The sequence below is a fragment of the Adiantum capillus-veneris genome, chromosome 14 (assembly GCF_014529385.1).
Source record: "Adiantum capillus-veneris isolate H3 chromosome 14, ASM1452938v2, whole genome shotgun sequence".
NCBI classification, from domain to species: Eukaryota; Viridiplantae; Streptophyta; class Polypodiopsida; order Polypodiales; family Pteridaceae; genus Adiantum; species Adiantum capillus-veneris.
In genome coordinates this window covers 18,890,524-18,899,986 of record NC_140944.1, presented here as the reverse complement: position 1 = coordinate 18,899,986, position 9,463 = coordinate 18,890,524, and the positions used below count along the sequence as shown (strand labels likewise).

Genomic DNA, 9,463 nt, shown 5'->3' with positions numbered 1-9,463 from the left:
ATGAAATAAATGGCAAGTTTTAGATCACATAGGAGGAAGAGGCAAAAAATTGATCCCGAGTGCATTGTTGGCCAAGGAAACCTTCCAAGAAGACTGCCGGAGCTGTTAAAAACATCAATGAAGAGGAATGTAGACTTCACAGAACCTATTGATATAACTGCTCTGTAGAGCCTGCCAGTAGTTTAGAGGAGCCAGCTCTAGGTTTGGAGGAGCCTGATACTGACCCATCTGTAGAAATGGAGTCCCCTTCTACTCCAAAATTTAATGTACCCAACTCACTTAAGAGAGAAGTTGATTTTTCAACACCTACTTTGCAGAGTGCCCAATGTATTGCAACAATCCAAAAGAAAAAAGAGACAATTATTTATGAAGACCCTATAGTGATTGATAAAAGGCTTTTAGATTTTGCAGTTACTTTTGGGGCTGATGATAAGTTTGATTTGGTCTCCTGCATGTTTTAATGCTCCATTTAATCTTGATGTGTTTATAGCTGAACAGAGTGAACACTTGAAGCTGGAACGAGAGAAGTTTGATCTTCACACTCAAGAGGGCAGGGTTATTGTTGGTGAAATGGTGGTAGTCCATTTAAAAGATTGTGATCCTAAAAGACAGTCTTGCAAGAAGTATAATCAGCTGTCTCTTATGTACATGCCCCATTGGTGCAGCTTACATGATCGAGAGTGCAAGCTGATTCAAGAGTCCTTTGGATTTCTAATATTTTTAAATGGATTATTTACAAGTCTTATGAAAGATCCTAAGGAGGTCATGGAGGAACAAGATTTACGAGCAGTTGAAAAAGAGGAAAAGAATGAGGAATATATTGAAGTGATAGAGATAGAGGAGTCCATTGATCTTTCAGAAGAAGCAAAAGAGGTGAAATGAAGCAATCTTCTCTCAGTGAAAATGTCAAATATCAAGCTACCTCTAGATGTGTAAGGTTTCAATGAGCGGCAAGCCACCTTAATGCTACTAGGAGTGCCATAGTTTAAATTTGGAGATAGGTCGTACATTTTCCTCCATGATATACAAAGTATTTTTTGTTTGCGGGAGGACTTTGCACTGGCCATTATCTCCAAGTATCAGGAGGAGAGGAATGGATTTGTTTCAGATGACAGTAGTGATGACGAGGCAATGGAGATCTCCAGTAGCCCATTGGACTGCCTCAAACTCTGCTTTGAAAAGGCAGAAAAGTATAAAGAAACCCTTCCTGATGAAGCCACATTTCAAGCTATTCGAAATAATCTTAAGCCATCAACTAGTAAATAGGATATGGAGGATTGGTTTAAGCGACCATCGCAGGAGTCAATCGGATCAGTTTACCTATGGAAGGATGAACTTTTTTTGCAAGATGAGAGTTTCATGGTATAAATTCCTGCCCCCCCCCCCCTATCTCTGTCTGTCTCTCTCTCTCTCTCTCACACATACACAAACACTTCTTTTGTTTACAGTCATGGATTGTTGAAAAGGATGACTTTCTTCGTCATCGAAGAAGACAGTTCCGTGGTAGGGATGCAGCTCTAGGACAATATCTTCCTAGTTTATGCGAGGCACCCATCCTAATCTTCCACAACGGAATGTCACAAGAGGGGAATACTACAACCTATGCTTTCAAGACATTATCTTCCTTCTTCGTCATCGAAGAAGACAGTTCCGTGGTAGGGATGCAGCTCTAGGACAATATCTTCCTAGTTTATGCGAGGCAACCATCCTAATCTTCCACAACGGAATGTCACAAGAGGGGAATACTGCAACCTATGCTTTCAAGACATTATCTTGCTTCTTAGGTGGTCCAATGCTGCCACAAAATGCTGACAAAGTAATCCTCGTTGCGACAAGGTTTTTGGGAGAGAATGTTTTGCTTACTTGCCAGGATATACTGAGGGTCGTGCAACATATTACTACACATACACAACAATGGCATTATCTTTAGGGAAAGAAAACCCTACTGAACTCTTAGAGTATGGAAAACATTTAATGATTAGATAAAAAGGCGAGGTTCCAAATGATATTTGCAAATCATCAAAATGTTGAAATAGTTGTGGTACATATTGAATTTAATTCTACAGGCATTTGGGGTACATCGATCGTCTAAACTCTAACTCTCTTGTTCCACCAATGATTGGCATATTGCATTGTCTCTCTCCACAGGATTTGACTTTCAAGAGCACTTGAGTTGTTGAATGCGTCTACTTGCTTTCTTTTCTGAATTTGCAAATGTCTGATTGCCTGTACAGTTGCTGAAGAGGCCAATACTTGCTTTTGTTGCATGCGATGAATGATTCTGCGATAAAACCACTAAAATATCTCCTTTAGACTGTTTGCCTTATTTTGAGAGCCTCCATGTTGTGTGCGTCTGAAGTAGGCATTTCTACCCATGTAATGAGACTTCTCCAGGCCCTGGGTGTTCCATATACCTGGATTCCCATACTTTTGGATGAAGTATGGCAAATAATGTGCTGCAAAAGAAGAAATTTATTTAGAAATTTAAATACACACTTAGTACTAAGACTATATGAGGCGCTTTGAATTTACCATGTAATGAGTGATTTGAGTGTCAGTCCATGCTATCTTGAAGAATTTTTTCAGTAGCTAAAGGTTCTGTTTAAACTTGCTGAGATTATCCTGCGACCAATCATCATTCTCACACATTTGAAATAATATGTCAATGGAACGCCACACATCATCCTTTGCATTGCGAGTTGTTGGCTCTTGGTCTTTCACTGCTAAATGAAGTTTTTTCCAGTGCATATACTTAACTTTGCTAATGTAGGTAGAGTGATATACTCTCCCTCGCTTTGTTAGCTTCACATCTTTCATACCTTGAGGTTTAGATAGAAAACGGCGTGCCTTGACCCCACCTATGGATGGTTTGCAGGATACATCTTTCTCATTGGTTGACCTTTTTTCGTCCCGCTGTATTTTCACATTGCCCCCATGTAGACCAATATCTGACAAAACTAGTTCCAAAGCCTCTAGAGCAACTTGTCGTTCATATGACTTTTTGATTTTCCATGCAAACCCAATGTACAGATATACCAACTTCTCTACAATTCGGCAGAGAGCATGCATTGTACAAATATGGACATTAACAAGTGGTATATTCAGAACTGGTTGGAAATTAGAGTCTTGATTATGAAGAGTAGGAGCCTTTCGCCACCACTTTGGGTCCATCACTTTTGCAGGTTCCATGCAATACAAGCATGGAGACTTTGCCATGGCACCCATTCCACAATTATACATACACTTCAGTATTTTGAGGTCACTTGCAAGATGCCATTGAACTTGAAAGTCTCCTCTCCCATCTACAACCAATACCTCTCCTCGATTCATTTGCCTATCAATGATATCTGGAATAGGGGCTGGATGGAACACCCAAAATAAAATGTCACGGTCTTCTTTCTTTACCTGCAAGATCAATCCTTATGAGATACAAAATTAAATCTAAAATTTAGGTACAATAGAGGGCTTGCTAGAGCTACAAAATTGGAGATAACTTGATTACCTGAAATGTACCAAGCCACCATATGTTTGTTTCTGATTGAACACTGAAGTATGAAGGGTCATCAGTGGGACATTTGGAAAGGGCCCTATTCATTAATGTGATTGTAACTCGCTCTAGCTTCTTCTCTTCAAGAATCTCACACTCATCTAGCTTCAAAACAAAATGTAGAACGCCACCTGTCTCTTCGAACGTGATATTGTAGAACTCTACCATTCTAGTTTGCAGCAAAGTGAGGTCCATGAAGATATTGTTGTAGTCATCATAAGTGACAGTAGTTCCCTGTGAGTATGAAATGGACATCCAATGAATTCTGTCTGCTCATTATTGAGCTTTCATTCCAAACACTTGCAGCTATTGGTAAAGCTTAGACTTTATTCCCTTCTTCACAAACATGGAAGAGATAGACTGTTGAATAGCTGAGTAACCTCTTTTACTAACTTCAAGGGAGTCCAATGTACCCTGTATATGCTTGCTAGGCACCGCATTCTTTGAAATGAATCTGCCAACGACATCTCGTGGCAAAACCTTAAACTTTTTGTCATGCATGATATCCTTTGCAAGACCACTAGTTATCAATGGCTTTAAGTGCTTTCCTACATTGGCCTTCGGGTCTATGTTTTCTTTGTCTGGATAGATGGAATCTCTACAAAGAAAGCATAACTAACATAAACAAACACTTAGATTAATTTAAATTAATTAGATAGTTTACAATGCTCACCTCAATGCTTGGATTCTTTTCTTAAGGTTGCCAAAGCCTACCTTCAACATTTCAAGATTCCATAGTTTATTCTTTTGCACACGAGTGCCTCTTTGTTTTGTAATGACCGTACCTTTGTTCGCAAGACTTGTGATTCTTGTGTGTGCTGCATTACAGTCTTTTGGTCCTCATGATGCAAGTTTGAAAGTCTTTGAATCTCATTTGCTTGGCGCTTCACAATGTCTTTATATGTTTTTGATTTGTTGTTTAGAGCTTTAGAGTAGCCAAGCAATCCATTCTCTCCATTACTTGCAAAGCTCAATAAGTTAGTGGGATTTGAAAATGCTGATAAAGCATTTGTCATGGGATTCAATGGATACAGTGAGCCTTTTGTCCAAATATCTAAGTGTTTTGCTCCCTCTGCTCTGAGTCTCTCTGTCATGATCGGTGTCACTTTGATGTTAGTTTTGCCTCGCTTACATAGTGGCGTATATTGGGGATCCAGGTCAATGTGTAGATGATAGAAGGGTCTTTTAAGGAGGACATTTGTCGAGGTGGAAGAAGAAGCCATGTGTGCAACATGGCAAGAAAGGGAGGATTTCTTTAAGGTCAGCGCACAAACAATGCGAGAGTAAGGAGAGAGCAGGTTTGGAAGGATATTTCCTTTACTCATACATTCCATGTACAGGAAACTCCCTCCAATTCTAGGACGTTCATGAAATGCAACTAAAAACGATTTATTCTTCAATCATCACGGCCTTATGACACTGTGGCAAGAATCTACTTGTAAGTACACTTTTCAAATGGTTATTCCAACTTTACATTTGCTTTGACCACACCTATTTTCTAGAGAGAGAAATTCAAAATTCTATTTTTCTTAGAAGGCCCTCCAAATGACCTTCGAAATTTCCTAATTTTAGAACCTTATACGTTGGGAAATAACAAACAAAGAAATCTATCTTGTGGTTTTTACTTCATCTTGTTTGGTCCTCTTCACAATGTGTGTACCTTTACAAAATGGAAGCATGGTTCCTCAATTATTTACACAAAAACACATAGGTTGTCAAAGTCCATTTTCTCTCATATTGTGCAAAACACAAGAAGTGATGCTATTGAATGGATGATGGAAAGAAACCATTGAAACTCAAAAAACACAAATAGGAGCTCAATAAGAGGAGTGAAAAACCATCAAGAAATCTAGATGTTTGAAGAAATGGAGAGGACCTCTCTCATTCAAGTTTCTTCATTAATGGTTTAGTTTTTAGTACCTTTAGCAAAATATTTTGTATTTTCAAGGTCCATCACATCCAATGCTCAAACAATTTTACCAAATTCAATTTAGGACTTATTTTAGGTGTATAGAATATGTTTAAGTCAATTTTTTCAAGTTTTGCAAGAAAAAGTTGACTGCTATAAATAATCGTGATTATTTACTTTTTACAAAATTTTGGTATGAAAATGGTATCATCACCTCACCTATCACTTGTACACACCTATTATATGCCAAATTTCAAGTATGAGCCAAATGATCAATTATAACTTGGAAAATTGACAAAAAACACAAAGAAGTCCTTGCAAGCCAATTTTTGAATTATGAGTCACATTTTTTAATCCAAATCACCTCATATCACATACACAAGGTCTGCACCATACCTAGAACCAAGTTGCACCAAAAAATGTTCATTTTGATGAAAAAGTTAATAATCGCGATTATTTACTTTTTTGCCAAGATGGGGGAAAATTGCAACTTTGCCATCATGGGACCAAAGTACATGATGTCCTAAGCCCACTAAACAACTTTGAACAAATTTGGAGCTCAAAATCTCAAAATTGCTTTGCATCTATTGTTTAAGAGAGGTAAAGCCCAAATCTGACACCATTTTCAATATCCTGTGCACCCAAATGAGCCCACACTTCACTCAGAGTATCTAATTGATATATACTTCAAGTCTATAATGCCACATTTGCAAAAAGTTGACAAAATCACTCAGCTATAAATAATCACGATTATTTACTTTTGTTGCAATTTTTTGTTAGGACTTCAAGAATTTGATCTTTACATGTTTTTATGCATCTATGCATGTTCAAAAATTGATTCGAAGCAAATTGGACTCAATTTGTCAGCATTTCAGACTGAAGGACATTTCAGGGAGGAATTTGCCAAATTTTCTAACTTTGACACTCTATTCACTTAACAAGAGCCATGCAAGCAACAGAGAAGGCCAAGAAGAGGGTTTCTCAAAAGGAGAAGTTGAAGAGCTACCACCATATCAATTGGACCCCAGTTCAGTAAAAACAACCAAAGCGACCTACCTGTCGAAAGAACAGCTTGAGGGGAATAACACAACGGTTTTCACAGGTAGATTCAAAAGAAATGTAAAAATTACTTTGTATTATGTGCTTAACCTTTTGTGTTATCTGTAAAAATGACCAACCGCTAGTTGATTTAGCGGTTTTTGATATTGAAATAGAAGGCCATATAAATGTTTCTAACCAAAACTATTTTAAAAAAGCTCAAATTAAAGAAGACAAGAATGTCATATTTATGTGTATATATTCTATTTGCCTATTTTCAATGCAAGCTAGTAACAAACAATCCTTTTCTACGCATTTTTTGGCCCTAATGTTGCCACCCAATAACTGTATATAAGCTTGACTAGTGGGGGATTCGTCAACTAAAAATATAGGCACACCGATTCTCATGGAAGCATCTACAATATATGGTCACTTTGAGTCAACATGGCGAGGGAGGCTTGCTGGGATTTCCTCTCTCTCTCTCTCTCTCTCTCTCTCTCTCTCTCTCTCTCTCTCTCTCTCTCTCTCTCTCTCTCTCTCTCCCCCCCCCCCCCCCTCAAAAAAAACACACACACACACACATATATATATCTGTGTGTGTATATATATATATATGTGTGTGTGTGTGTGTGTGTGTGTGTGTGTGTGTGTGTGTGTATGGGTGTGTATATATATGTGTGTGTGCATGTGGGTGTGCATATATATATATGTGTGTGTGATTGGGGGGGGGGGGGGGGGGTTGAACTACGTTGCATTTATTCGATCAAATAATGTAATTTATATCGAATAACTCATCATTATTTGTGTATTATCGTAAAATACGAGGTATTTTTGAATAATTTGTAATCTATCGATCGATACTCTATTGATCGATACTCTATCGATCGATACGCTAGATTTATATAGAAAAAAACGCACATCGTGCTTCGATACGTTTTCGATCGATACGGATTTTGGAGCTTTCTAGTTGTCTACAACTCACACTCTCTACCTCATACTCTCCAGCAGGTCAGCTTCACGTACTGGTAAACATCTTTTCTCTTCAAATTCGTTTTTTATACGTGAATAATATAAATTTTACTTTCATGTGATTATATTACTGTATGTGTCTCTGATACGCATTCGGACCCTCTTAGTCACATAACAGTTTGAAATTTATAATATAGAAATTACTATGGCTTGTCTGATTTTATATCTTACTTCCATAGTGATCAACAAAAAAAGAAAAAACATTGACTCTTGTTCTGATATGCTTTGCAACACTTTTACTTGAGTCAATGTTTTAGGAATTTAGATAACACCCTACATTGTTTTGATATGTTTGTCGGCACTCATACTTTGTACGGTGTTTTAGGAGACCATTAGATAGCATGTGCATTTGTTTGATATGTCTCACGACACTCTTACTTTGTACGATGCTTTAGGTAAAATAAGTTCCAATGAAATGTGAGTTTACAAAAAACATACTTCTTCCTGCGTCTGAGTCTTGGTTCTTACAACGGAAGAAGATACTCCTAGACACGATCTCTGCGAATAAATTTTTTATCTAATGAGTCTTTAAGCTATACACTTTTCAATATACGTAGTCATGGACCACATGATTCGTAGATCTACATGGTAGATCTGTATAATGAAAAGTGTAATCTTTAAACTACTCCCCGCGTCACGATCTTCGGTTCTTACAACAGGAGGAGTTTCTCTCAGACACAATTTGTGGAAAAAAAATCATTATTTGATGAGCTACTGATTTTTATAGTGTAATCGTTCTCGGCGTCTGGATCAAATGTTTATCCTTTGCTCTTACAATGGGAATAAAACCCCTAAGTTTGGTGCTTAGGACTTGCTTAGATCCTTACAATAAGAAGGATACACACGTGACACCATATTTTACATTAATCTTTGTAATTTGTAAAATAATGCGTATTTCTACGACTTCGTCACATTCCTATTCATAATGTCTCATACATGCGAGGTTTTTGATTCGAAAAATCATAACATATTTCTTTATGATATGAAAAATCATAATCAACATCATGCATAATCGTGTGCATGTTCTTGTGTATATTAATCATTCATGTAAACCTGTGGTTTAGGGTTTAGGTGATTGCCCAATGGTTGTGTTGTAAAGAATGACTAGAATATGTTGTATTACATGTCACTTATACTGCTGTGAAGTTTTGATTTTTGTTTTTTTGTTTTAGCTTCTATGCACATCATGGGTACTACATGCAAGATAGCAAAAGTTGAGTGCAAATATGTCAAAGAATTCGTATGCACTCATCTTTATGGATTACGAAGTGATCGCCTCCATGAAGTCTTGCAAGAGTCCTCATACAAATCATTTTTGGATGAATTATGTAGTGCTACATATGCAAAACTAGTTGCAAAATTTTGTGGTGCTTCAGGTGGGATCTCCTTACAGGTGGTCAGTTGGGCCACGACGTGAGTCGAATCATAGGGCAAGTTTGCAGAGTTGCAGAAACCCTTGACAAGCAGATTAAAGGGAAGTCTGGCCTCATGGACCACATGAAGGAAGTAGAGGTCCTCTACAAAAGCATGAAGCAATAGGGAAAGAGACCAAGGATCAAAGGAGAGCCCAAGGATGTACCCGAAGTGCCTGCCGCTTCGAAAGTACCAATCTCTAGCAATGATTGAATGCCGCCCAACATGGAAAGTTTAGACCCATGCAACCTTGTCATCATGCGCATGGCTTGCATTGAATTTCCACAAATGGAAAGCATTGGAGAAGGTAGATACGGCATGGTCATGAAGGTGAAAGTCAACCATGAAACCTTCACAGATGAATTTTACGCTGGCAAGCTAATCAAGGGTGATGGCCAGAAGAGTGCCAATGACAGCGCTGCATGAAGCCACAATTATGAATATCACTCATAGCGAAATCATTACTGCTCTGAGATTGGTGAGACACGCCACACAAGCGCCCACACTCATCTTCAAGATGTGGAATG

The 9,463-nt window shown here is 38.0% G+C and overlaps 1 pseudogene; it reads right to left on the bottom strand.

Annotated features, from left to right (window-relative positions):
* Positions 1-2,088: 2,088 nt before the first annotated feature.
* LOC147442026 (uncharacterized) lies at positions 2,089-9,256 on the bottom strand (annotated as a pseudogene).
* Positions 9,257-9,463: the final 207 nt, after the last annotated feature.